The sequence below is a fragment of the Pristis pectinata genome, chromosome 4 (assembly GCF_009764475.1).
Source record: "Pristis pectinata isolate sPriPec2 chromosome 4, sPriPec2.1.pri, whole genome shotgun sequence".
Classification (NCBI taxonomy): domain Eukaryota; kingdom Metazoa; phylum Chordata; class Chondrichthyes; order Rhinopristiformes; family Pristidae; genus Pristis; species Pristis pectinata.
The window spans coordinates 118,345,101-118,371,902 of NC_067408.1; the positions used below are offsets into that span (position 1 = coordinate 118,345,101).

Genomic DNA, 26,802 nt, shown 5'->3' on the forward strand with positions numbered 1-26,802 from the left:
CCTCCCCAGTGTGAGTCACCAGAGGCTGCAGTCGCTGGGGTCTGCAGCAAGCAATCTGCTGCAGCAGCTCAGTGGTTCGAGCTGAGTCCCTCCACCAGATTGTTTGTTGCTCCTTCCCAGTGTGAGTCTCACTTGGTGGCAGATGTGCATCATGTGATATCATTCCCATGCAACATTCCCTCTGGAGCGTTACTGGGGAAAGTGGATCAAGTTGTTGCCCACTCCGGAACACGGATATTTGTTATCTTCAACCTTTTGGGCTCTTCATGGGGGGTAACAACCCCATTCCCCTCCCCACCAATCTTTCCCCGATCAATCGCCCTCACCCCAACTCTCCAATCCCCCAGCCCTGACTCTCCAAGTCTCCCCCATCTTGCTTAATAACAATATTTAAAAGACATGGAGAGGAAAGGTTTAGAGGGACATGAGCCAAGCACAGGCAAATGGGACTGGCTCAGGTGGGCATCTTGGTCAGCCATGGAGGAGTTGGGCCGAAGGGCCTGTTTCCATGCTATAAGACTCCCATGGCTCTAGGACTTCCCCATCACCTCTTCCCTGACTCTCTAATTCCACCCCTCCATCTATCTCTTACCCCCCAAACCCCCTAACACCAACCCTCCAAACCCCCTGCCTGACTCTGACCCTCCACCTGTCCCAGCCCTGACTGTCTGCTCCCTCGGTCAGGGGTCATAAAACCTCATTTCTTATCTTTGTTTCTCGGTCGGTTGCAGTTCATTCCTTCAAAGAGCACCAGTGGAATTCTCCTGATTTTAACATATATTTATGTGAAAATCAATGAAATTTCCTTCTACTTCTTTAAATGTTACAAACCCTGTGCAATTCAGCCAATTTAATGAGGCCTCTTGCTTTTTGAATTATGCAGTAACTTTGATCTTTTACAAAGTAGCACATTTACACAGCTCCCAGTTCATTTCTGTGATGACACTTCAGGTAATGAACACTCTCAGAGCACTGTGCACAATTAAACATCATATTCATCAGCCCACGGTGTGAAGTTGTCCCTCATTCAGCACTAATTGGTATTAAGTTGACAGACTCACTCAGACATTCTTCAGAGTGCAAAATGGAAACATGCCACACTGGCCAGAGTTTGGGGCTAAAAAGCAAGAGGCTCAGATATTTGTTGGAAGGCCCCAAATCTTGGGGCGTCCCAAAGTCCTTTCTACCCTATCAAGTACTCTGAAAATGCCATCACTCAGGACCCTGTGGCCAAAAATACAGCAAGTCACAGTGAGTCCCATGACTTGGCAATCGCCTTGTGTTCTCCTTTCTGCAACATACATGAAGCCGCTGACAAAATCAATGGGAATTTAGGAGAACTGTGCAGTGCCTGAGACCAGTCGCGTTGTGCAGTTAATGGACACTGGATATATATGGAAGAGAAAGGGGAAAAGTGGAACAGACAAGCTAGCACAGACCATTGGGCCAAATGGCCTGTTTCTGTTCTGTAAATTCAAAATATTCAAAAATATAAAACCCCTCATTTGTCAAATAGACACTCAGTGAGTGCAGAACAAACAGCACTGCTTGTTGCAGATTGTGGCATTAATTTGTACAGTATCACAGCACTGCACATTGTAATGAGGCCTTGTGTAGATTGCATCCTCATTAACACCCTATCACACACCATTCTCATTACTGGCTCTTCGTTATAACACTCACTCTGTGACATTGTGCACTTACTGTAGGGTTATCATTTACAATACTGACATGCCATGGAAATGTTATAATGCTCTCCCTATCGTACATTGCCCTCATTAAAAGATTTCCAGTGGCAATATCCTGTTACGCACCTGCTTTCAATAGAGGTCTTTTATAATATTCTTAAATACAAGCTGGCTTTAAGGCTCTCAGTTGTAACACCTTCACTGCTCCCACTTCACTGAGTTTTTTGGGCTACCAGACAGCAGTGCTGTTGATGGCCTTGTACGGACTTTCAAAAGGTGCTTGATAATAAGCATAAATTAGCAAGAATGAAGCCCATGGGTTTAAAGGAAAAGAAGCAAGACTGAGTCACGCTGAAGGCTGTTTCTCAGACTGCAGAGATACCAGCTCCCACCTTGTCCGGATTCCTGCAGTGGGATCACTGGTGCTTGTGAAGAATAGGAGTGATGGACCTGGGGTGTTGGGGAAGGAGGGAGGTGCAGTGAGCTGTGAGGAGGCTAGCGATAGACTTCAAGAAGATAAACATAGGCCGGTGGAAGGGTGGACTTGTGGCAGGCAGCACCATGCAGAGAAGTGAGAGGAAGACCTGATGTCCTTTTGAAGAGGTGAGTGTGACAAGCATTAAAGTCTTTGAAGATGGCAGATCAGGTAACTAGGTGGTCAATGCATCATGTGTGAAGCTGAGCTTTAAAAACTGAGGAGATGAGTATAAAATTCAGACAGTTGTGTTAACCCTGCATGCCACAGCCTCAGCTGCATCTGTGTCCAAACCTGGGCACTGATGTAACACCGGCATGCCGTGGCTTTGGAAGAATTTATGGGAACGGCTCCAGAGAGGTGATTAGACTGAAGAAGCTGTGCAAGCTCTCCCCAGAGCAAACTGAGAGGAGGTTTGATTGAGGAGTTTAAAATCATGAAGAGTTTAGATACAACACAGAGAAGTACAGCACAGGGACAGGCCCTTTGGCTCACAATATCTGTGCCAAACACAATGCTGAATTAAACTAAATCCCTTCTGCCAGTACCGGATCCATATCCCTCCACTCCCTGCATACTCATGTGTCTGTCTAACAGCCTCTTAAATGCCACTACTGTATCTGCTTGAAGCATCACCCCTGGCAGTTGCGTTCCAGGCACCCACCACTTTCTGGGTGTAAAGCTTGCCCCACACACCTCCTTTAAACTTTACCCCTCAATATGGGGGATAAATGAAGCAAAACTGTGAAAGATCAGTTAGCAGAAGGCAGGGATTTGAGATCAGAGAGGGAAGATGAGTAGGGAGGATTTGGAAGCAGTGTCTGTTGGGCCAGGATCTGATTCAAAATAAGTCTGAAAATGAATTGGTTAAGTACTTCAAGATGAGAAAAGCTCCAGCGAGCAGGGCAGTGGGAGCAGCTGGACTGACAGCATGGGTTGAACTGGCCACATTCTGTGCTGTTCAATGATACCATAAAGCTCAAGATGCTTCCTGATTTAATTCCTTCTGTATGACGGCCTTTTCACTTTAACATGCACACAAGGGCTGCATTATAGGGAGGGAAGAATGCACTTACGATAATGCATGTAGAAGATGTACCAGCAGTAAATGCCTCCAAAAATCCTGTTTATTGCGACTTTGATAATTCAACCATTATTCTCTCATCAGTAAGATAGTGCCATTTGAGTTCTGATTAAAGCAGAATTAGTGGTAATGTTCTGTACATTAGTGTTATGGACTGAAACTGATTAGACAGTAGTTTGTCTGTTACCAGTTCATTCCTACAAATCCTGGGGAAATGGCACCTCTGCCACAGGTCCATCTGGCCGAAGGTTTCTGTGCCAGCGCTCAAGCTGGGCAACTCATCCATCACACAACGTTACACCGTGAGTGGCAAGTATCGCAGGTGGTTGATTACTCCTAAGAAGATGACTTGCAACTCCCCAACTCTCCTCACCAGAACCCTGCCGTGATCAGCTGAAGTTCCCTTCCTTTTACTGAGATGATGGATTGTCATAGCATGATAAGTGAAAGCAGAAATCTTCAAAATGGAAATTAATTTAGGGAATGCAAAAAATAACTTCCAGAAGATACAGGTTAGATCTTATGCATTTTAAGTGAAGACAGGGAAAAAATGACTTGGTTTATCACCTCATTGTTTTGTGAACAGGACACACCTGGGCAATACTCCATATTGGAGACACAAGAGACGGCAGATGCTGGAATCTGGAGCAACAAGTGAGCAGCTGGAGGAACTCAGCAGGTCAGGCAGCATCTGTGGGGGAAATGGGCAGTCGATGTTTTGGGTTGAGATGCTACATCTCAACTCAAGGTGAAAGGTCGCGACCCAAAACATCGACTGCCCATTTCCCCCACAGATGCTGCCTGACCTGCGGAGTCCCTCCAGCTGCTCACTTGTTGCTCCAGATTCCAGCATCTGCACTATTGTCTTCTCAACAAACTATGGAAGGTCAGAGCAATGGGAGATGTCCGGTGTGTCTCTTGGACAAGGTGCACTTTCTTGGGCTATGGCTGAAAGCCACAACCTCTGCCTCCCACCTTCCATAATTTGTTGAGAAGACAGTAGCACAGGTTTTCCCCTTCGTTAATGGAGACAGAGTGCTCTGACAGCATGTTTTATTTGTTTTTAGTTTGATTTTTATCTTTGCTTTTGTTTCTTTGGCTGTAGATAAAATAAGATCTTTATTAGTCACATGTACATCAAAACACACAGTGAAATGCATCTTTTTGCGTAGTGTTCTGGGGGCAGCCCGCAAGTGTCGCCACGCTTCCGGCGCCAACATAGCATGCCCACAACTTCCTAACCTGTACATCTTTGGAACATGGGAGGAAACCGGAGCACCCGGAGGAAACCCACGCAGACATGGGGAGAACGTACAAACTCCTCGCAGGCAGTGGCCAGATTTGGACCTGGGTCGCTGGCGCTGTAAAGCGTTACGCTAACCTCTACACTACCGTGCCTGCCTAAGACTTGTTTATGGTCAGAGCTGACAATGTTGCCCACAAGTCCCTCATGCCTGCGATAAATGCCAGCAAACAACTGCAGTCTTTACTATACAGACGCCACACAGCCCAAAAATGCAAAGGAAGTAAGCAGGAGCCTGAGCTCACAAACCTGTGCAGTATCCTGTCAGAGGCCACACATCTCCACCCCTCCTCAGTCCACAAAGTACTGGATCGTAGAGTATGGGTCGAAGTTCACAGATTTATTCTGAGTCCGTGAAAATAAACTTAATTAAATTTATATAAAAATACAATTTGCACCAGGTAATAATATGCATGAAGAAAATAAATGCAAATTGCATTTTTTCAGGTGTTGGATGTGTTGAAAGATACTGATGACTAATTTTTGAGGAATGATGTGTGAAACAGAACATAAAAAGTTTACATTTGATTTTTATTTCGAGTTTCCCTTGTTGTCTCAACTTTCCTCCATCCCTCCCCTGTGCTGCATGAATGTTAAGAGACTGAGTTTTTCAAAAGCTCTTAATTGAAGGGATTTTATGGCAGTTTCAGTTGTTTCAGCAGACCCGTGGAGCTGACTTCATCCATAAAAATCATTTAAATAGATAATTCAGCTGTGGAAAGGGTGTTGCCTCTGTGTCTGAGCCTACACTGGGGGAGGATGTAGGGTAGCTGGCAAACACTGCACTTACTGAGGTTCCAACCTGGACGGTGCAGTTACAGAGCAGAGAATGTCCATCAGCCAGCTTCACCAAGTGCGGTCCAGGACCAACATGGAGTGTGATGACCAAACAAACAGTTGGAGAGAAAAACTATAATGCATGTTGCTAGGACAATGGTCTGGAACATCAAGAAGTTGTTTGTCCTCGAAATACCGTCACGCCAACCACAAGAGATTTCTTTCACCTATATTAACAACAGTTAAAATAGATTGTGAAAGGAAATGCAACGATCAGGTTTTCCATTCAATTTAACAAGCGCTGTGTTTCGAAATGCCAGCACTATTGCCAGTATTGTTGGACAGTGATCCTATGAAGCGATGTGGGATGATTACAGGTTGGTCCTGTTGGTACCACTGCCGGTCTGGCTCTGTAACCATTCATTGTGACTGTCGAGGGAGCACAGGCCCCTGCTCTCCCTCTGCCCTGCCCTCCCACTGCCCTGCTCTCCCACTGCCCTGCCCTCCTCTCCCCCTGCCCTGCCCTGCTCTCCCCTGCCCTGCCCTGCCCTCCCCCTGCCCTGCCCTGCTCTGCTCTTCACGTGCCCTGCCCTGCCCCCCCCGCCCTGCCCTGCCCTCCCCTGCCCTGCCCTCCCCCAGCCCTGCTCTCCCCCAGCCCTGCTCTCGCCCCCTGCCCTGCCCTCCCCCTGCCCTGCCTCTCGACAATCTGGAGCGTTTCCTTTCCCTGCAGAGGGAAAGCAGGTGACCCTGAGATTTCTGTGGGGATGCAGGAGGCAGAGAGACCACAGTCGCTGGAATCCGGTGCAGAAACCAACCTGCTGCAGGAGCTCAGTGGGTCAAGCAGCATCTGTGGAGGTAGAGGGAAGCTCGATGTTTCAGGTCGAGACCCTGCATTACCCCTCTGCCTCCACAGACGCTGCTCGACCCACCAAGTTCCTCCAGCTGTTCATTTGTTGCTCCAGGTCCCGGCATCTGCAGTCTCATGTCTCTCTTTGTTTTCTCGCTTTCTCAGTTCTGATGACTTGAAATGTTAACTGTTTCTGTCTCCACAGATGCTGCCTGACCTGCTGAGTGTTTGCAGCACTTTCTGTGTTTATTGAAGTGGCAAGTTGGATTCGAAGCTCGTTCAGTGGCAGAGGACAAAGGGTACTGGTCGAGGGGAAGCGTGATGACTGTAGAGCTGGCTGCAGTGGGATCAGCACAGCTCAGTACTGGGTCTCAACAGATTTACCTGACACTCGGGTTGAAAGGGACGTGGGCCATGGCAGGAAATGGTTGAGGTCAAGATCATCAATGATTCAGTACATCAGGCCCTGAAGGGCTGAATGGCCTCCTTCAGCCCTTAATATTCCTTTCTGCAGCACAAAGCGTGCAGGAAAGATTTGCCAGGATGTTACTGGGACTGGAGGGCTGGAGTTATAAGGAGAGGCTAGGGCTGTTTTCCCTGCAGTGAAGGGGACTTACAGATGCATATAAAATCATAAGGGGCACAAGGTGGATGATTACGGTCTTTTCCCCAGGGTGGGGGAGTCTAAAACTAGAGGGTAGAGATTTAAGGTGAGAGGGGAAAGACTTAAAAGGGACCTGAGGGGCAAGTTTTTCACACAGAGGGTGGTGGGTGTGTGGAACGAGCTGCCAGAGGAAGCTGTAAAGGTGGGGACAATCATAACATTTAAAAGGCATTTAGACAGATACACGGATAGGATGGGTTTCGAGGGATACGGGCCAAGTGCAGGCAAACTAGCTCAGGTCGGCATGGACGAGTTAGGCCAAAGGCCAGTTTCCATGCTGTATAACTCTGTGACTCACATGTATGCACGGGAGTGTGCAATATTCTTACACTGATTCTCTGTCATAATTTTGTATGAAATGTAATTCCTTGTAAGGTTTTCAGTAATAATGATTGGAACCTGGCGACAGGTTCTCCTCATTGATATACCATAGAACCATAGAACCATACAGCACAAAACAGGCCCTTCGGCCCACCATGTTGTGCCGTCCATCAAACCACCCTCACACTACCTAACCCCTTCCTCCCGCATATCCCCCCATCCCACACTCCTCCATATGCCTATCGGCAATCTCAGAACTGGGATGTCCAAGGTCCTTCTGTGGCAGATACTGCAGTTTCACACCTTCTAATCTTCATTAGTGCCAGCCTCACAGGGAATGACGATCTATCCAAAATAATGGCACAGGACCACAAAGTACTGGAATATTACTTGAAATCAGAAGGTGAAGGATGAGGAATGCTTCATCAGTGTAATTAAAAAATCTATCAAGAAAAGAACACATCACCCTAGAGCTGCAAGTTCTTGTTGAATACTGAAAATCTGCCACTGATGCTGAGACTGATCCATTCGGGTAATTCCAGGGCGTCCTTCAATGTATTTTGTTCACACACCAAGTCTTAGAACATCTGGAGGGAAGCGGAGATTTGAGCCAAATCCTTCTTTATCCTTGGTTTATAAGCTAGGTCACTTTTTTTCCCAATAAATCTCACCACCAGCTACCCAAAGACAATTAGGACCTGGTAATAAATGCTGGACCAGCCACCCTGAAACAGAATGAAAAAAGTAACTGCTTCACTTTTAAGCTGCTCCCTATAGACTGCCTTATTACAGGCTCAGACATTGCTCTCATCGTTCCCTCTTCTCATCAAGGTAGTTAATAGTATGGTAAGCATTGTGCTTGTAATTGGGAAGCAGTTGCTGTCACCTGCAGAGCAATGTTAGCTTGTAACGAAAAAGCAAAAATTCCCAAAGCTTTCTTAGTTGGCAAGACTGGTGTTATTTAATAGTTATTAAGCAAATATGAATCTTTTTCTAAATTAAGACCAACCAGGCTGTCCTCCAAGATGTTTAATGCTTGAAATTCTTCTCACAGTGAAGCACGGAGCAACGTCAGGACTGAGGTGTTGGAATGAGGCCACACAGCAGCCCTCTTCCTGCATTCCAAACCCCCAGTGCGCTGGCAATCAGCACACTCCCACCAGCCTACTCTGCTGTTCAGTGACACGAACCTTGTCTGCTTTGCATCCAATCCCCAATTCCTTTCATGTCCAAATTATAACATAAGATCCAATTTATTACACCAATTTATTTTCAGCACAGTCAAGTCGGAAGCAAATCCTGGTAAGCCTGTCATGTTGATTATTTACTCTGCCAGTGATGTACATTCACACATGGCACGCCAGACTTGTTTTACTTAACAGTTGTCAGAAAGATAAGACCTTCAACTTATCAGTCTGGGCTGAATTTGAGCATAGATCACAGGGTGATTTAATACCATTTTAACCCATGGACCCTCCCTGTCACAGAAGGAGTGAAGGAGTGTCAGGTAATGGCAAAATGTGACTCCAGTATTCCTTCCAGATACTTCAGACTTCGATCAATTACCACCTGTGTGAGTCTTCCCATGTGTGTGTGTGTGTGTGTGTGTGTGTGTGTGTGTGTGTGTGTGTGTGTGTGTGTGTGTGTGTGAGAGAGAGAGAGAGAGAGAGAGTGTGAGAGAGTGTGTGAGTGTGTGTGTGAGAGAGAGTGTGTGTGTGTTAGAGTGTGTGTGAGAGAGAGTGAGAGTGTGTATGAGAGTGTGTGTGTGACAGAGAGAATGTGTGTGTGAGAGTGTGTGAGTGTGAGTGTGTGTGTGAGAGAGTGTGTGTGTGTACACTGAACAGGAGAATCTTCTCATGGTAAACATGTGGCATCCTTCATACATTAAAATCCACATGTTTTTGCTCACAACACATCTGTGGGCAAACTGAGCAGCGCTCCCATTGGATGGTCTGGGACTTGTGTACACTCCTTAATTGTCTGACATGCAGTGAGAATAGAGTAAGGCATTTGAGTATCTGAAGATCCAAACCAGAAATGTTACACAAGTATGAGACAATTTCGTAAAAGCAGGAGCAGGAATTGCGCCAAACATTAGCCTTGGACCTGGGCTGTTGATCATAGTTGGGAGGCTGGGATCTCAGTGGTTATGGGCTATTCCTAACCACACTCAGTACAGCTGATAAATAAATGACAAGATACATGTGGCAATATTTCTGCAGCCTGCTCTTAATCTTTGTCTGTCTCATAAAGATGTTGGCCATTTGCAGTGGTTTGACTTTATAGACACCACTATCATCAGCAGACAAATCCAGCTCTTTGATTACTTCTTATGATAATAACACAGATACTGAGCAAGTACAGGTCATTAAACGGTTAAACTTTGCATATGATGCTTCCAGGAGCCGCTTGAAACAGATTTCAAAATGCCACAATCTAATTTCTCCTGGGTCTTTAACTAAAAAGATGGCAGTTTTTTTTTTGCTGAAATGGTGCAATATTCTTTAATTAAATGTATCTGATACATCTGAGTTGTAAAAGAGGATGGTCACAAAAGAGGGAATGCTGCTAAGATTCCACTGTAGATATTCTGAAATTTGCCTTGTCAGTCATTACAAACTCAAGTGAAAAATGGGAAAATGCTTGTCAGAAAGGAGAATAGTTGGCATTGCATACAGAATTATTGTGTAGTGTTGATTCTACAGTGAAGTTTGCAGAGGTGTATTTACAAATACATTAATTCCTAACTAATGCAAGATCAAAGTATTGTCTTAATTGGGTGACTTCCCAGGCGCATTCAGAATGAAGCGCTTTGTGTGCTCCAGGGTATTGTCAAGAGATTCTGCCTCCTTTTCTAATCACTCTGGCACCATGATGGATTGCAGTTGGGCATCACTTACTATCAGAAACATCAGGATTATATGACTTTATTGAATTTGAGGTTAAACAAACACATTTAAAAAAACACATCCTGCATCCTCGCTGAAGCAGGGATGCCACACATTGAGCAAGATGTATAATGAAAGATATGTCTTCAAAACGAAGAATCTTCACAGCAAGGCTTAAGAGAATCTCTGTGTGATACCATCGCAAATGCTGGCTTTGCACAGTCTGCCTTAGAACTTGCTTCACGTTTCACTGCTCCTTCAGCTGCCAGCTCTTTTGTGACCGTCCTCAGGTCTATCGGATAAGGGGAGTTTAAAATAAATCACCAGTGGTCCCCCAGCTCTGTGTGGAACAGGTTTGAGGAGCCGATTGGACCACTCCTCGCCCCCTGAGGGTCGAACCCAGAGTCTTCCTGAACCAGAGATGGCATGAGGAACAACAGTTCCACACAGAAAACAAAAAGGGGATTGAATAATTCCTTGAAGATAAAAATATGCAGGAGTAAAGGGATAGGATGGGAGAATGGACTGACAGGATTGGTGTAGAAAGCCAACAAACTTGGTGGGCTGAATGGCCTCCTGCTGTTGTCATCCTGTCTTCCCTTTGCTTTACTGCAGGAACCTGATGAGCTGAAGGTCTACCAGTGATGAAGGGTCTCGGCCTGAAACGTCGACTGTTTATTTCCCTCCATGTATGCTGCCTGACCGGCTGAGTTCCTCCAGCATTTTGTGTATTGCTCCAGATTCCAGTGTCTGCAGAATTTTTTGTGTCTACCAGTGAACCATATGGGGAGCCAGGACACTGTTCAGGCAGCCCACAGTCCCCCAGACGTCAGTGACCCACTCAGGTGCTTGAAAGAAACTAATAGCTCCAAACTTTGTCGATTGTATTTTCTGGCCAAGAATTTGCTGATATTCAGCCATTTCTGACGCTCCAATATTGCTGCTGTCACATTAGTTTAAGCACACAAGGGCTTTCCAGTGGCAGATGGAATTTAATGTGGAGAAATGTGACATCATCACTTTCTGAGAAAAAATAGAAAGAGTATTTTTTACATAGTGGGAGATCGAAAGGTACTGGTATTGGGAGGGATGTGGGTATCACTGGAAGTTAACATGCAGCTCTAGCAACCAGTTCTGAAGACAAATGGTGTGTTGGCCTTCACTGTAAGAGGACTTGAGTACATGGGTAGCTGGCTCTGGTGAGATCGCGCCTGGAATACGGTGTGAGGTCGGGTCTCCCTCCCTCAGGAGGAATATACCTGTGACTGAAGGAGTGCAGGGAAAGGTGACCAGACTGATTCCTGGAATGGCAGCTTTGTCACATGAATGGTGGAGCATCACCAGGGGACAAGTGCCCCCATCTGCTTCAAGTTCTTACGTTCTTACAGCCCGGCGTGTTGTGTTCGCTGAGCATCAGAGTTCCCAGACAATTAATAAAAGAAATGATAAAAAGACAGGAGAAACTGGAGCAAGAGCGGGCCACTCGGCCCCTCAAGACTACCCCACCATTCAGTGGCTTACACTGGAGCTCGCCCACCTTTCCTGCCTTGATTCCCCCAGCGCCATGAATATACTCAGCAGCTGGGCATCCCACAGGTCTCTGGTGCAGAGATTCACAACCTCCTGACAGAAGACATTTCTCCCTATCTCACTGACTGAGCCTTTACCCTGAGACTGTCACCTGTCCATGCTCTAAACAATCCTGCGGAGGAAACAGAGCTGTAGCAGGTATGACCCAAAACATCCGTAACCTCAAGATATTTGATAATGTCTACATAAAAAGTTAGGTGTAAACAGAAACACACAGGTTCAATTATAACAACTAAATTTGCAATTTGAGAAACAAATTATAAAGCAGTTCTGTCTGCAATATTGGGCAGTAAAATATGAATACTGAGATATTAAAATTCTAAACCCACTCGACAGCAAATTACTTTTTAAGATATCGTTGCATGTTAATGGGATGGCTGTGTACAGAAGAACACTCAACCCCATGTGTGGAATAACTAATGTGCTTCCTGTTTGAGATTTCAACTGATGTTCCACTTTTAATTTATATATGAGAAGTTCTGAACGAAAGGTTAACTACAAGGTTATACTTCTGCGTTCAAACTATACACCTCTAGTAATTAGTTAATTTGGAGGCAATTAACTAATTAATATAAATATCTGCTCAATCTCTTGTGCTTTAATCAAGATTACATCGAATTTCATAACAGTTGCAACAGAGGAACAGGCCAATCAGATCAACGAGAGGAGACAAGTGATCTGCCTTCAGGAACTAGGGGAAGTTCCTGGATTCAGAAGCCAATTTAGCGCGCTGAATGGCCCCTTTGATTCTAGTCATAACCAACCTCTCGAAGCACTTCATTATGGTAGATGTGAGTGCTCCTGGGCGATAATTATTAAGGCAGCTCACTCTGCTCTTCTTCGGCATCAGAATGATAGCTGCCCCTTTGAAGCAGTTGAGAACCTCAGACCACAGCAGTGAGAGGTTAAAGATGTCCTTGAACACTCCAGCCAGTTGGTCAGCACAGGTTTTCAGTACCCAGCCAGGTACACCGTTGGGGTCTGACACTTTGCAAGGATTCACCCTCTGAAGGATGTTCTAACATCGGCCTCTGAGACAGAAGTCACAGGGTCGCCGGATACTGTGGGGATTCGCACAGGTGTAGTGTTGTTCTCCTTTTCAAAGTGTGCATAAAAGGCATTGAGCTCGCGGAGTGAAGCATCACTGCCATTTATGCTGTTAGGTTTCACCTTGTCAGAAGAGAGGACATTTCAGATGTCCTGCAACAGAAAGTCTCATCTTGACAGCAGATGTGGCAGAGACAGAGACAGCATCCTTCCAAGAGGCAGGGTGGGAAGAGGTGCAGTTTTGACAGCTGCAGAAGTCAGTGAGTTGGTAGTAAATTCCAGTAGACAGTTTGTTTCCTGAGATGGAGACAGAGAGATCAAGAGAAGGGAGAGAAGTGTCAGAAATGGTCCACATGAATTTGAGAGCAGGTGTAAGTTAGTGATGAAGGTGATAAAATTAGGAAGCAGCACCAATTCATTCATCAACGTAACAGAGAAAGAGTTGGGGAGTGGTATTGAAGAAGGTTTGGAATAGGGACTGTTTCATGCAGCCACCAAAAAGACAGGTGTAGCTGGAGCCCATGGCAACACCTTTGATTTGTAGGAAGTGAGAAGGGTCAAAAGAGAAGTTGTTCAGGGAAAGAATCCAGATTCCAGCAACTGCAGACTCTTGTGTCTCTTTCTATAGAAGAAACAAAGAGATGACAAGAGTTCATGAACTGAAGGTGGTCAGCAAATAAATTCTATGGGGGCCAAGTCTCACTGCCTGAAAAAGCAATGGAAGCAGGTTCATCAGGAACCTTCAGAAGATGATTTAAGATTTACCTGAAATGATAAAATGTGTAAGTAAATGGGGAAAGGGTAGGGGAGTGCAACTAACTGGAGAGCTCGTACACCTGCGCCGTCTCATTTACTGGTCCTTTGGTGCAGATTCCTAATGAAGTGAAGTTTTCTTTCCAAGAACACCTTGACTGATGCAAGATATTTATTCAGACTCTGAAAGCTTCCCAACTCTTCACCACTCTCTTTTTTGTCCTGTTAATATCTGCTGGCATAGCAGATCCACTTACCACTCTGACAAACATTATCGAAACGTTAGTGTCACTGGGAATGGAACGTAGATGTCTACCTCTCAACTTTTTAAAACCTTTATAAAGAAGACTGCTTGTAGATAGCGAACAGGAAGGTGCCATTGCAGCAGGTTTGTTAAACAAATCCAATAAACGAGCTGACCAAAAAAGCAATACAGTAAAAATGAATACAGACCAGGTGCTGACCCATTTTGAAAGCACTCTCAGGTTCACCTTGAAATTAAACCCCAACATTACACAATGCTCTTCTACTTTGAGAACTCCTCGATTCAACACAACTCAATATTTCTTAATGAGATCTCCTAATTACCTGTCCAAAGATTCAAAAAGCTTTAATTGCTTATTTACAAGCAGACTGTAAATGCCAGGTGCATTCAGTTCCCATGTCCTAATGAAGATACGGAAATGAAAGACCTTGAGGATATCCAAGGATGCAAGTACATGCTCTTCAAGTACCTTTGTTACTCGGCACATTAATTAAGATGGGCATGCTAAACTGTTATTACAATGATTTCTTTCTCAGAAGAGTAATGAGTTATTCTCTGCTCCAAGACTATGTGATCCACTGAAAACTGTGTAAAATCCTTGAGGTCTGAAGAGTGTACAGCTACAGTTAATCTTGCATTCTGCACAGAAGGTGGCAAATAACGTAAGTACTGAGGGTGCTATCACACTACATTTATCTTCATGGAAGATGAGCTTCTGTTCAACTGTTAGTACTTGCTTCTAAATATTTAAATTCTATTCTGACAATTAATACGAAACATTGAAAAGCTGAGTAGATTGATGAGGGAAAGCATTTAAATGTGGAAAATCATCTGATTCACTCATGCCCCAGGGGTGATGCACTGAGGTGTCTGATTAGATTCATTCAATTTCCAGTGCAGGAATGGTGCAGGGGGTGGGAGGGAGTGGTTGGAAGGGGAAGGGGGGGGGTGGAGGCTGGTAGTTGTGGTGCTACAGCTGCCTCCCGGTGACCTCTCTGGAGGGAAATGAACAGTCGACATTTCAGGACTGATGAAGGGTCTCGACCCGAAACATTGACCGCCCATTTCCCTCCGCAGATAGAACATAGAGCATACAACAGAGAACAGTGCAGCACAGTACAGGCCCTTTGGCCCACGATGTTGTGCCAAACTATATAAACCTACTCCACAATCAATCTAACCCTTCCATCCTACACCGCCCATAACCCTCCATTTCTCTTACATCCATGTGCCTATCTAAGAGTCCTTTAGATGTCCCTATTGTATCAGCCTCTAGCACCACCCCCGGCAGTGCGTTCCAGGCACCCACCACCCTCTGTGTAAAAAACCTACATCTGACAGCAGAGGTACCTCTGACATCTACCCTGAACATTCCTCCTCTGACCTTAAACGGATGCCCTCTGGTATTGGCTGTTGCCAACCTGGGGTAAAGGTGCTGGCTGTCCACTCTGTCTATGCCTCTCATAATCTTAAACACCTCTATCAAGTCGCCTTTCGTCCTTTGTCACTCCAAAGAGAAAAGCCCTAGCTCGCTCAACCTTTCCTCATAAGACATGTTCTCTAATCCAGGCAGCAGCCTGGAAAATCTCTGCACCCTCTCTAAAGCTTCCACATCCTTCCTATAATGAGGTGACCAGAACTGAACAGAACACTCCAAGTGTGGTCTGACCAGAGTTCCGTAGAGCTGCAGATGCTGCCTGACCCACTGGGTTCCTCCAGCAGTTTGCATTGCTCCAGATTTCCAGCATCGGCAGTCTCTCTATTGTCTCCTGGTGACCTCTGCTACAGAGAGGAAAGTTTGCTGGGTCCCAGCACATGGTGGGAGGGGCAGTGCCTGATGATTTCAGGTGAGGGAGAAGTGGACAGCTCCCACACACACCAAGGTATCAGAGTGTACTGGGTGCTGCAGCAAGGAGGTAATGCCCCCAGGAGTGCAGGAGGGCAATAAGGAAGGCACTTAAAGCAGGAAAGGAATGTTAACACAGAACTGGGCATCAATTTATTTTCACTGATTTTCTGTAGGGACACTGCAGGAATCAGAATCAGAGTACAACACTAATCACTGGGTGAAGCCATGTTCACTCAACTGCTAGCAGGACAATGGGGGTAAGGTTTACCTTCGAATGTTAAAAGGCCTGGACAGAGTAGATATGGCAAAGTTGTTTCCCATGGTAGGGGAGTCTAGTACAAGAGGGCACGACTTCAGGATTGAAGGGTGCCCATTCAGAACAGAGATGTGGAGAAATTTCTTTAGCCAGAGAGTGGTGAATCTGTGGAATTTGTTGCCACGGGCGGCTGTGGAGGCAAAGTCATTGGGTGTATTTAAGGCAGAGATTGATAGGTATCTGAGTAGCAAGGGCATCAAGGGTTATGGTGAGAAGGTGGGGGAGTGGGGCTAAATGGGAGAATGGATCAGCTCATGACAGAATGTCAGAGCAGACTTGATGGGCCGAATGGCCAACTTCTGCTCCTTTGTCTTATGGTCATGAGTTGTGGGCATCGCTGAGCAAGGTGAGCACACTGAACCACTTCTTGGACTGGGTGATCTGCGGACCCCCACTGTGGTCTGGTCACACTGCGTAAGGATGGCAGACATCCTTGTCTGAAGGACATTCTGAACCAGACAGGTTTTTACAATGGTCCGAAATAAAACAGAAAATGCTGGGAAGAGCCATCAAGTTGGGGCGTATTCTTACTGATCCTGGTCTTTCAATTCCAGATTTATTGAATGAATAAGCTGCCAAGGTGAGAGATGAACTCCTGTTTGGAGATCACCAGCCCAGGTCAATGGATTACTCTCCTGCTGGCTCCTCGTGGGTTGAAGACCGAGCCACTCACTCCCCCACCAGCAGTCAGCACAGTCTGAGGCTACACATAATGGGCCGTTTCCGGGTCTCAACCAGCTCTCTCTCCCTGCAGATTCTGGTCAGGATGCTCTGCACCTCAAACATTCTCTTGCTCAAGGGCTGAAACCACCGTTAAAGGAAATGCCAGAGAAATTCTTACAACACTTGAATGATGTGCTTCCATTTGCTTTTTCAAAAGAGGAGGCAAAACCTATTTAAACACAAAGGCAACTGATTTCCGCCGTTATGCAGAGAGAGGAAACCATGAGTTACAGGGTGGTGACCCAGATGCTTTGTGCCAATGCTCATCTGCAGGTCTGCTTGCTGCCAGCCCCTCATCCCCCCCCCACTGACATACTCCATTCCCCTTCTCATCCTCATGCAGCTTCCTCTGAGAGGCATCTCTGTTGTCCACCCCATCCACTCCCTGTGCCAACAGTCCCACATTCTGGCTGAGTTCCTTTCTCCCTGATTCAATCCGTGACCTCTGCTTGTGGCTCAAAAGCAGAACGATCTTCTCAACATTGTGAAGCCTTTCTTATTATCGACAATGACAACTTCTGACCTGGCTGGGATTTTGAAATTACACAAAACGTTATTGCCTTTTACTGAAAATACTGAAATTAAAATGAAAGCTGATGGAATGCACAGGATCACTGTTTGTAGAAAGTGGGTCGAGCAGCATTGCTGACTGCCTCCATGGGGAGGTTTGCAATCTTGGCTGCTGTTATTTATTATTAATGTCATTCTTCAATTTCCCCATTGAATTTCAACACTTTAAATACATCGGGGAAGGGGAGAGAGTACTGCCTGGAAACAAACCGGCTACAGAACATCAGAGCACTGCATGGTGAAATCTTAAATGTGAAGTTCTCAGTGTAATTCTTCAAAGAAGCAAAACCTTATACCATTCACTGTGTTATTTCTAAAACATTCTGGAAATCTCAAAGGCAATGAAATTAATGTTGAAGTAACACAGCTACACCAACATACACTCACAACAGCAGACTGATTAAAAAGGCAAAATCCCAGAGGATGCAAGGGAAGGAAACAAGCTGAAGAAAATCATAACTGCAGATGCTGGAAATCTGAAAGAAAAACAGAAAATACTGGAAACTCTCAGCTGGTCAGGTGGCATCTGTGAGAAGAGAAACAGAGATAAATTTTCAGGCTGTCAAGACTAATGATGCTTTGACCTGTAACATTAATTCTGTTTCTCTCTCCAAAGGTGCTGCCTGACCTGCTGAGTATTTCCAGCATTTTCTGTGTTTATTGAAGTAGTTGGATCAGAAGCTATCTCAGTGGCAGTGGACACAGGGGATGGTTCGAGACTGGAGAGCTGGGCGCAGTGGGATGGGCACAGGTCAGGACTGAGCCTCTTGCTTCTTAGAGTCATAGAGCACTACAGCACAGAAACAGGCACTTCAGTCCATCTAGTCCATGCTGACCTGATCTTCTGCCTGCTCCCATCTACCTGCACCCGGACCATATCCCTCCAATCCCCTCCCATCCATGTACCTATCCAAACCTATCTTAAATGTTACAATAGAACCCACATCCACCATTTCCGCTGGCAGCTTGTTCCACACTCGCACCACCCTCTGAGTGAAGAAGTTTCCCCTCAGATTCTCCTTATATATTTCACCTTTCACCCTAAACCTATGACCTCTAGTTCTACTCTCACCCAACCAGAGGAGAAAAAGCCTGCATGCATTCACCCTATCTATACCCCTCATAATTTTGTGTACCTCAGTAAGATCTCCCCTCATTCTCCTGCGCTCCAGGGGATAAAGTCCTAACCTATTCAACCTTTCCCTATGACTCAGGTCCTCAAGTCCCAGCAACATCCTTGTAAATTTTCTCTGCATTCGTTCAAGCTTATTGATATCTTTCCTGTAGGTGGGTGACCAGAACTGCACACAATACTCTAAACTCAGCCTCACCAACGTCTTGTACAACTTCAACATAACATCCCAACTCCTGTACTCAATCCCCTGATTTATGAAGGGCAAAGTGCCAAAAGCTCTCTTTACAACTCTATCTACCTGTGACACCGCTTTCAAGCAACTATGGATCTGTATTCCCAGGTCCCGTTGTTCTACTGCACACCTCAGAGCCCTGCCATTCACCGTGTAAGCTTATCCTCCCAAAGTGCATCACCTCACACTTGTCTGCATTAAATTCCATCTGCCATTTTTCAGCCCATTTTCCCAGCTGGTCAAGATCACGCTGCAAGCTTTGATAGCCTTCCTCGCTGTCCACTACGCCCCCAATCTTGGTGTCATCTGCAAATTTGCTGATCCAGTTTACCACATTATCATCTAAATCATTAATATAGATGATAAACAACAACGGACCCAGCACCGATCCCTGCGGCACACCACTAGTCACAGGCCTCCAGTCAGAATGACAACCATCTACTACCGCTCTCTGGCTTCTCGCACTAAGCCAGCGTTGAATCCAATTGGTTACTTTATCCTGAATGCCAAACGACTTAACCTTCTGGACCAGCCTCCCATGCGGGACTTTGTCAAAGGCCTTGTTAAAGTCCATGTAGACAACATCCACCTCCTTTCCCTCATCAACCTTCTTGGTAACCTCCTCGAAGAACTCTGTTAGATTGGTTAGACATGACCTGCCACGCACAAAGCCATGTTGACTATCCCTAATCAGGCCCTGTCTTTCCAAATACTTACATGCGATAAGATGAGATGAGATATCTTGATTAGTCACATGTACATCGAAACACACAGTGAGATGCACCTTTTGCACAGAGTGTTCTGGGGGCAGCCCACAAGTGTCGCCACACTTCCGGCACCAACATAGCATGCCCACAACTTCCTAATCCGTACGTCTTTGGAATGTGGGAGGAAACCGGAGCACCCGGGGGAAACCCATGCAGACACGGGGAGAATGTAGAAGCTCCTTACAGACAGCGGCCGGAATTGAATCTAGGTCGCTGGCACTGTTATAGTGTTACATTAACTGCTACACTACCATGCCTGCCCATGTATATATCTTGTCCCTTAGCATACCTTCCAATAATTTACCCACGACTGACGTCAGACTCACTGGCCTATAATTTCCCGGCTTATTTTTAGAGCCTTTCTTAAACAACAGAACAACATTAGCTATCCTCCAGTCCTCCAGCACCTCACTTGTGGCTAAGGACGTTTTAAATATCTCTCCAGGGCCCCTGCAATTTCTGCACTAGCCTCCCACAAGGTCCAAGGGGCACCTTGTCAGGCCCTGGGGATTTATCCACTTTAATTCATCTCAAGACAGCCAGCGCCTCCTCATCTGTAATACAGATACAGTCCATGACCTCACTACTCTTTTGCTTCAGTTCTATAGCCTCAGTGTCTGTCTCCAGAGTAAATATGGATGCAAAAAATTCATTTAAGATCTCCCCCATCTCTCTCAGCTCCATGCATAGATGATTCTTGTGGTAAATATCAATGATTTGGACAAATGCAGGGCTGAACTGGTTTTCTGATGAGTCCAGAGTTGGCAGCGTGGTAATAATGAGGGACAATGTCCTGGGCCAAGGGAAAACATCAACGGATTGGCTGGGTGGGCAAGGAGGTGGCTGTTGGAGAAGAGAGGGGTAATAGGTTTGTTCAGGACATATGGTGGATACTGAGAAGTGTAGCGGAACGGAGGGATCATGGAGTACATGCCCACAGATCCCTTAAGACAGCAGGACAGATGGATAAGGTGGTTAAGAAGGCAGACATGGTACTTGACTTTATTGGCCAAGACAGAGAACACAAAAGCAGAAGGGTCATACAAGAACGGTACAAAACTGTAGTGAGGCCACAGCCAGAGCACTGTGTGCAGTGCAGGTCACCACACTACAGGAAGGAGGTGGCTGCGCTGGAGAGCGTGCGGAGGAGATTCACCAGGGTGCTGCCAGGCTGGACAACTGTTGTTATAAGGACAGACCATTTGCATTGGGGTTGTTGTCAATGGAACAAATGAGACGGAAGCAAAGTTTAGCTGGGGTGCTTAAAATTACCGGATGCCAAGACAGGGAGAGCAGGAGGAATCTGTTTGCCTTGCCAGAGAGATTGGTAATTGGGGGGCAGAGATTTAACGTGGTTGGTCTAAGGTTAGAGGAAAGCTGAGGAAGGTTTTCCCCAAAGGCTGTGGGGAGCTGAAACTTAGTGCCTCGAAGTTGGCGCAGATACCCTTCATCACGTTTAATGAATATCTGAATTAGCACTCACAGCTGCGACCTCCAGGATACAGACCAGGAGCTGGGAACTGGGATTAACCTGGACTTCAGTTTGGCTGATATGGATATGATGGTTGTGCTGTGAATTTCTATGACAGTACAATATCATTCAGAAAAGTTAATTTACGGAGAGAGATACTGATTGAACAAAAGAAGCATTTTAATAGAGAACTTGTATATCATTTCTTTGGTGGCATTCACCTGATAAACCTCTGCCCTACACTGAATCCCAAATAAGGAACACCGGAACACTAAAATTCTCATCCTTGTTGAAAATGCCTCGATGGACTGTCCACCCTCTGACAGGATAATCTGCTCCAGGTCTACAACTCCATGAGATACCTCCACTGTTCCTTTCTGGCTGTGCCTGGGGCCTAATCCCTTGCTACTTTTCTAAACCTCTCCGCCTCTCTTCCTTGGTAAGGTACTGCTTCAATCTCCTCCTTTAACCAACCACATGGTCTTCTCCCCTATAATGTCTTAAAGTGGAATAGCGTTAGATTGTGTCTGATACCGCTGCAGTGACATGGCTGGTGTTACATCAGTACAGTAATGATTGTAAACTGAAGCAGTGGCTTTCATACACCACCTCCTCTGAAAGCAATGGTGGTGGAGTTGGTGGGTATACATAGTACATGGACATGGGAGGACATTGGACAAGGCACTGACCATGCCTACTCATGCACTTGAGATACCCTGGGCCCCACTCTGAACCTCATTCATATCCACATGACTTCCAGCATCAACATGGTACCTATTGGCTAACAGGATGCTTTTTTTAGTTCATGGGGTCTTTTCTGCTTTAATTTCTGCCAAATTTACTATTTTTTTTCTTTTTTTCCTTTTTTTAAAAAACACAACATGAACACTTGCTCCCGAGAGTTCTTCTACTGTCTTCCATTCACAGAGCAGGTTCCCATTGAATACAGGGAGGTTGTGCTTGAACCAACATCACACATTCATTTTCCTGGGGAGAGGCTTTTCTGATGAACATTTATGTTCCAAATTTCCCTTGCCAATGGGCATTTACTCCCACAGACCCACCGTGTGATCAGTCCATTCCCAGCTACCATGGGCAAGTCAGCTGCTGGGAATCTTGTTGTCATCAGAAGATAATTATTGTCCAGTTCCAATTCAATGTGGATGTAACAGCTGTGGTTACCAGCAAGTACATTGGTCCTGATTTTGCCCTGGAAGAGGGAAGGGGTGGGTGTGTGGGGCTGGTGGTACATGGAGAGGGTGGAGTATGAGCCGGTGGGCAGGTGCCAGACCCACAACTCCACGGCCTCCTTTACCTGGCTGAGGATGGTCTACTGGCTGAACCTGGTGTGACTGTTGTGGAGCCGGTGGGAGGGAGGACAATCACTACAGGAGCCCCGGCGGGACCCTCGGTAATGTGCTTTGGAACTTAGGCGTGATTCACTGGGTCACAAGGAAGGAGAAGCAAGTACGGTACCAGCGATCCTGAGTTTCCCTGCTGGAGCCCTGAGAACATCTCTTCTTCTCCTGGATCACAAGGGAATATTTATAAAGTAAACCTTTCCAATCTTTGTCACACCTTGCTGTTCCTCCTGCTCTTTGCTGACTCGTTTTCCAGGCGAGGTCTTATCTATCAGATATCCATCATCCACCTCAGCTCCTGAGACATCAGTCAGGTCTGGGTGGTGGTTCCCTCTCGACCTGAGGTGGCAGGAGAGGTCTGTGCACAGATGATCCAGGATCCAATGAGTCAAGCAACTTCAACCCCATAAACCGGGTGGTAGGGGGGAGCTAAAATCCAGGATTCACGATGTTACAGCACGTTAGCCCACTGACTAAAATACTCATTTGTTTGTCAAGATTCAGCCTAAAGTTACTTGATTCCTTTAAACATTCATAAAATATGTTGAACAAAAAGGTGTGTGACAGAAATCAGGCAAATGATTCAAGTGGGAACCAAGGTGAATATAGCGAGCAGAGAGAGGAAGTGACAACTAACTCAGGGGAAGGAGACACTTTGAGAAGGCAAAGGTAGTTAATATAGAAGAGAACCCAATACTTCCACAGATCTACGAAGAGCAAGCTGGGAGTAAGAGACGTGATGGGACTGAATGAGGACCATGAGGGTGACCCATGCCCAGATTCAGAGGGTGAGGCTGGAACATTTAGTGCGAACCATGTAAAGGAAGTGAATGCTGCCAAAGTCTCAGTAGGTCATAGGAGTACTGGATGGGATGAAAATTGACAAGCATGGGCTACTGGACAGGCGAACTCTGGTAAAAGTAAGTCAGTCACCTGGGCCAGATGGGATGCATACTGGATTGCTGAGGAGTGGGTGAAGATTTCAGAAGAACTTGCCACAATCTTCCACACCTCCCCAGACAAGGTGACAGAGGTCTGGTAAATGTAACAGCCTTGATCAAAGGACAAGCTATGTAAATTCAGGTCAGTCAGTTTAACCTTGACAAAGGGGAAGCTTTTAGAAACAAGTATCAGGGAAAACTGTAAAAGGCACTTGGGAAAGTCGACTTCAAAGGGCACCCAACATGGATTTATAAAGGAAAACCTAACTTACATTCTCGGTGAGGTTGCTGAAAGGAATGCAGGAGATAACGATGTCCTTTTACCCAGAATCAAAGTGTCTAATACCAGAGGGCATGCATTTAGGGTGAGAGGGGGTAAGTTCAAAGGAGATGTGCGGGGCAAATTTTTTACAAAGAGAGCGGCGGGTGCCTGGAATGCGCTGCCAGGGGTGGTGGTGGAGGCAGATACGATAGAGATGTTTAAGAGGCTATTAGATAGACACATGGATGTGTAGAGAATGGAGGGATATTGTGTAGGTAGAAGGGATTAGTTTAGCAGCCTTTTAATTACTTGTTTAATTCAGCACAACATTGTGGGCTGAAGGGCCTGCTCTTGTGCTCTACTATTCTATGTTGTATGATATCTGTATAAAACATTTGATAAATCTTAGACTCAGCCGGCTCCATCACGGGCACAACCCTCCCAACCATCGAAGACATCTTCAAGATCCGGTGCCTCAAGAAGGTGGCATCTGTCATTAAGGACCCTCATCACCCGGGACATGCCCTCTTCTCGTTACTACCATCAGGGAGGAGGTACAGGAGCCTGAAGATCCACACTCAATGATTCAGGAACAGCTTCTTCCCCTCTGCCATCAGATTTCTGAACGGTCCATGACCCCATGAACACCGCCTCGTTATTCCTCTTTTGCACTATTTTTTGTAACTTATAGTAATTTTTATGTCTTGCACTGTACTGCTGCCGCAAAACAACACATTTCATGATGTACGTCAGTGATAATAAACCTGGTTCTGATTCTACATAAAACCAAAATTGAGACCTGGGGCTCAAGGATCGGGGCAAGAGGGACAAGAAAGTGACTTAAGGGCAGAAAGTCAGAGAGAAAGGTTGGTTTTCAGCCTGGAGTGATAGATAGTAAAGTCCCCTGTCAGTCGGATGAGGCCCATTGCTGTTTTGACAAATATCCAGAGTTCCTATCTAGCTCCAGGGTTAGACAGGAGAAGCTGGGCTTGTTCCTTGGAGCAAAGGTTGGGAAAGGACAAGATCACCACAGGACTGGATAGAGCAAATAAAACAAAGCTGTTCCCACCAGCAAATGGTTCACAGGTGAGAGGGCACAGATGTAAAGAAATGGGGAAAACTATGGTGGGGGCAAGGAAAATGTGATGAAAATCTTCACATGAATAATGTTTACTGTCTGGAACTCTGCCCATAGTGGTGGTAGAAACAAGAGTCAATCAGGGCTTTCAGTGGGAAATTGGAGAGGCTTGAGCAAAGATAATGTACAGGGCACAGGGAAAGAGTGAGGGAGTGGGTCTGAAGGGAGCTGGCACAGACACAATGGACTGAATGGCCTCCTTCTGTGCCACAATATTTTCATGAAAACATTGTATTCTCCAGGCCTTTTTTTAAAATCTGTGCTTCCAACAAAACAACAGCCTGAATCTCACCTATTCATGTCCTTACTTCCTCGTGGAACTACCTCAGATCTGCTTCAGGATAACAGAGAGAGTACTCTAACTTCAGCTGATACTCCCAACGAATCGACAGCCACTGATGGCATACTGCTCCAGCTGCTTACTGACCTGCCCTGCATTCAGATCACGTTTATGTCCAAAGGGATGGTCAACAGGCCATGATTCAAAGGCAAAGTGCTTCGTACACAACTTCACTGGAAAAGCACTGGAGTATTTTGATAATGTTTGAGTATAGTTTCTGCAAGATCACCACCTGTAAAAATGCAGTTTCTCCTCTTCTTGCAGTTAAAGTTAGGGCAAGGAGCATTTAAGAATCATGTCACCTTTATGATTTTTTGAAATATTTTAGTCAGACAAATCTTATAAACTGAACAGCTCACAAGCCCAAATGGAGAGTAGGTAGATCACTAATCCGGTCTTTATAATATTGTTAGATTTTTTCTGAAATTAAACTCTTGCACAACCTCCAATAACCCCTTCCCCATTCCTCCCTTGTTCTGGAGATGCTTACATACACCTGAATATTTTCACTGCCAGTGCATTAATTACTTATCAAGATGTTGTCAGGAAGAAGTTAAGTATTTGGCCATCAGCATCTGGCAGCTTTTTTCATTGCCATGCTCTGGAATGCAATGAAAACACTTTGAAATTCACTATTTTACAGGGCATTATGAAGGCATTTTGTAAAAAAAATTGTAAGATGTCATTCACTCGTCAAGGAATGGCAAATTCCTTCCAATGACAAAACTGATCTAAGCAAATTATTCCTTTTGGTAAAAGATTCAAATCCCAAAAGATTTCTAAAATCAGAGACCTTGAAAGTCCAGGAAACAATCCCTCTCCCTCTGGGTACTGGAAGACTGCCATACCTAGCAAGACACAAAGGTTAACAGTAGAAAGAAATCACTCAGAGCTCTGGAATAGGAAGTCCATTCAAGCAGCTTGAATAAACTTGTTCAAGAGTCAACGAATTGTGTTTCTGGACAGAGAAGGTATTGTTGAGAAAAAGTGTCCTTGGGACTGAAATTAATCAAAATCTTCAGCTTTGATCTGGTTAACGGCCTTTCCATTCCAGCAAATTCTTTTCTTTAGCTTAGATCCAATCAGCTTGGATGGAAAACATTGTTCTGGCAAGGAACATATTTATATTCCCAATATTGTTGTCAGCGACATTAGAATAACTTTGTCAGAGCAATAAACGTGAGTGAATAGGGAGCAAGGCCATTAGAAAACGATAACGAAGCCTTTTTATTTTCACTGTTACCATAGCTCACAGATTTGATTTATTGCAGCAATAGAAATCAGCCCTAAAAATGCTTCTTTGCTAACGTCTTGTTACACATAATCCATCCAAATTACTCAGCTCTGTTAACAAAGGGTAGTCCTGTTTAAACCTGTCAATTGGTAATGAAGGGGTTTGGCACAATACCAAATGTTTTCATTGCAGTGGCAGACATGAGCACAACAGTATGCTCGTCACCACAGCACAGGTTTACCAACAGCATGCAAACTTGTCTGCAAGGCTCTAATCACATGGAAATTCTAATGTGCACTGCAGTTGGACACTATAATATACACAATTACTTTGCCTCACTAATGTCAACCTGTCTCCACTGACATCACTTTCACCCAAATCAAGAGGTCTTGGATCCAACCCACTTCTGGGCACCTAATCGAGGCGGAGAGACCAGTAACTACTGAGAGAGCCTTGTGTTAGCCAACATTTCACCTGGCAACCAAAGGTTTCTCATCTTACTTCTTTTTACCTCTGTACCTTGTTTGGATGGGTTGCACAGACCTTGCTGACACTCTGAAGGGCAAGGCTGTCTTCTTTCTGTTGACCTCAGACAGCACAGATTCTCGTGTGTCAACAGACTTACCCACACAATGACAGTGATGAGACACAACCCTCCCCAACGTGAAACAAAAGCAGAAACCACTGGAAATGGTCAGCAGGTCAGGCAGCATCTGTGGCAGATCATACCAGAAACAACTTACAGCGGCCAATTAACCGAC

General features: G+C 45.5%; 1 protein-coding gene across 4 annotated transcripts in view; it reads right to left on the bottom strand.

The window, feature by feature from the left end:
• Window positions 1-26,802, bottom strand: part of cadm2b (cell adhesion molecule 2b) — a 1,294,793-nt gene that overhangs the window by 511,155 nt on the left and 756,836 nt on the right. The window lies entirely within an intron of this gene.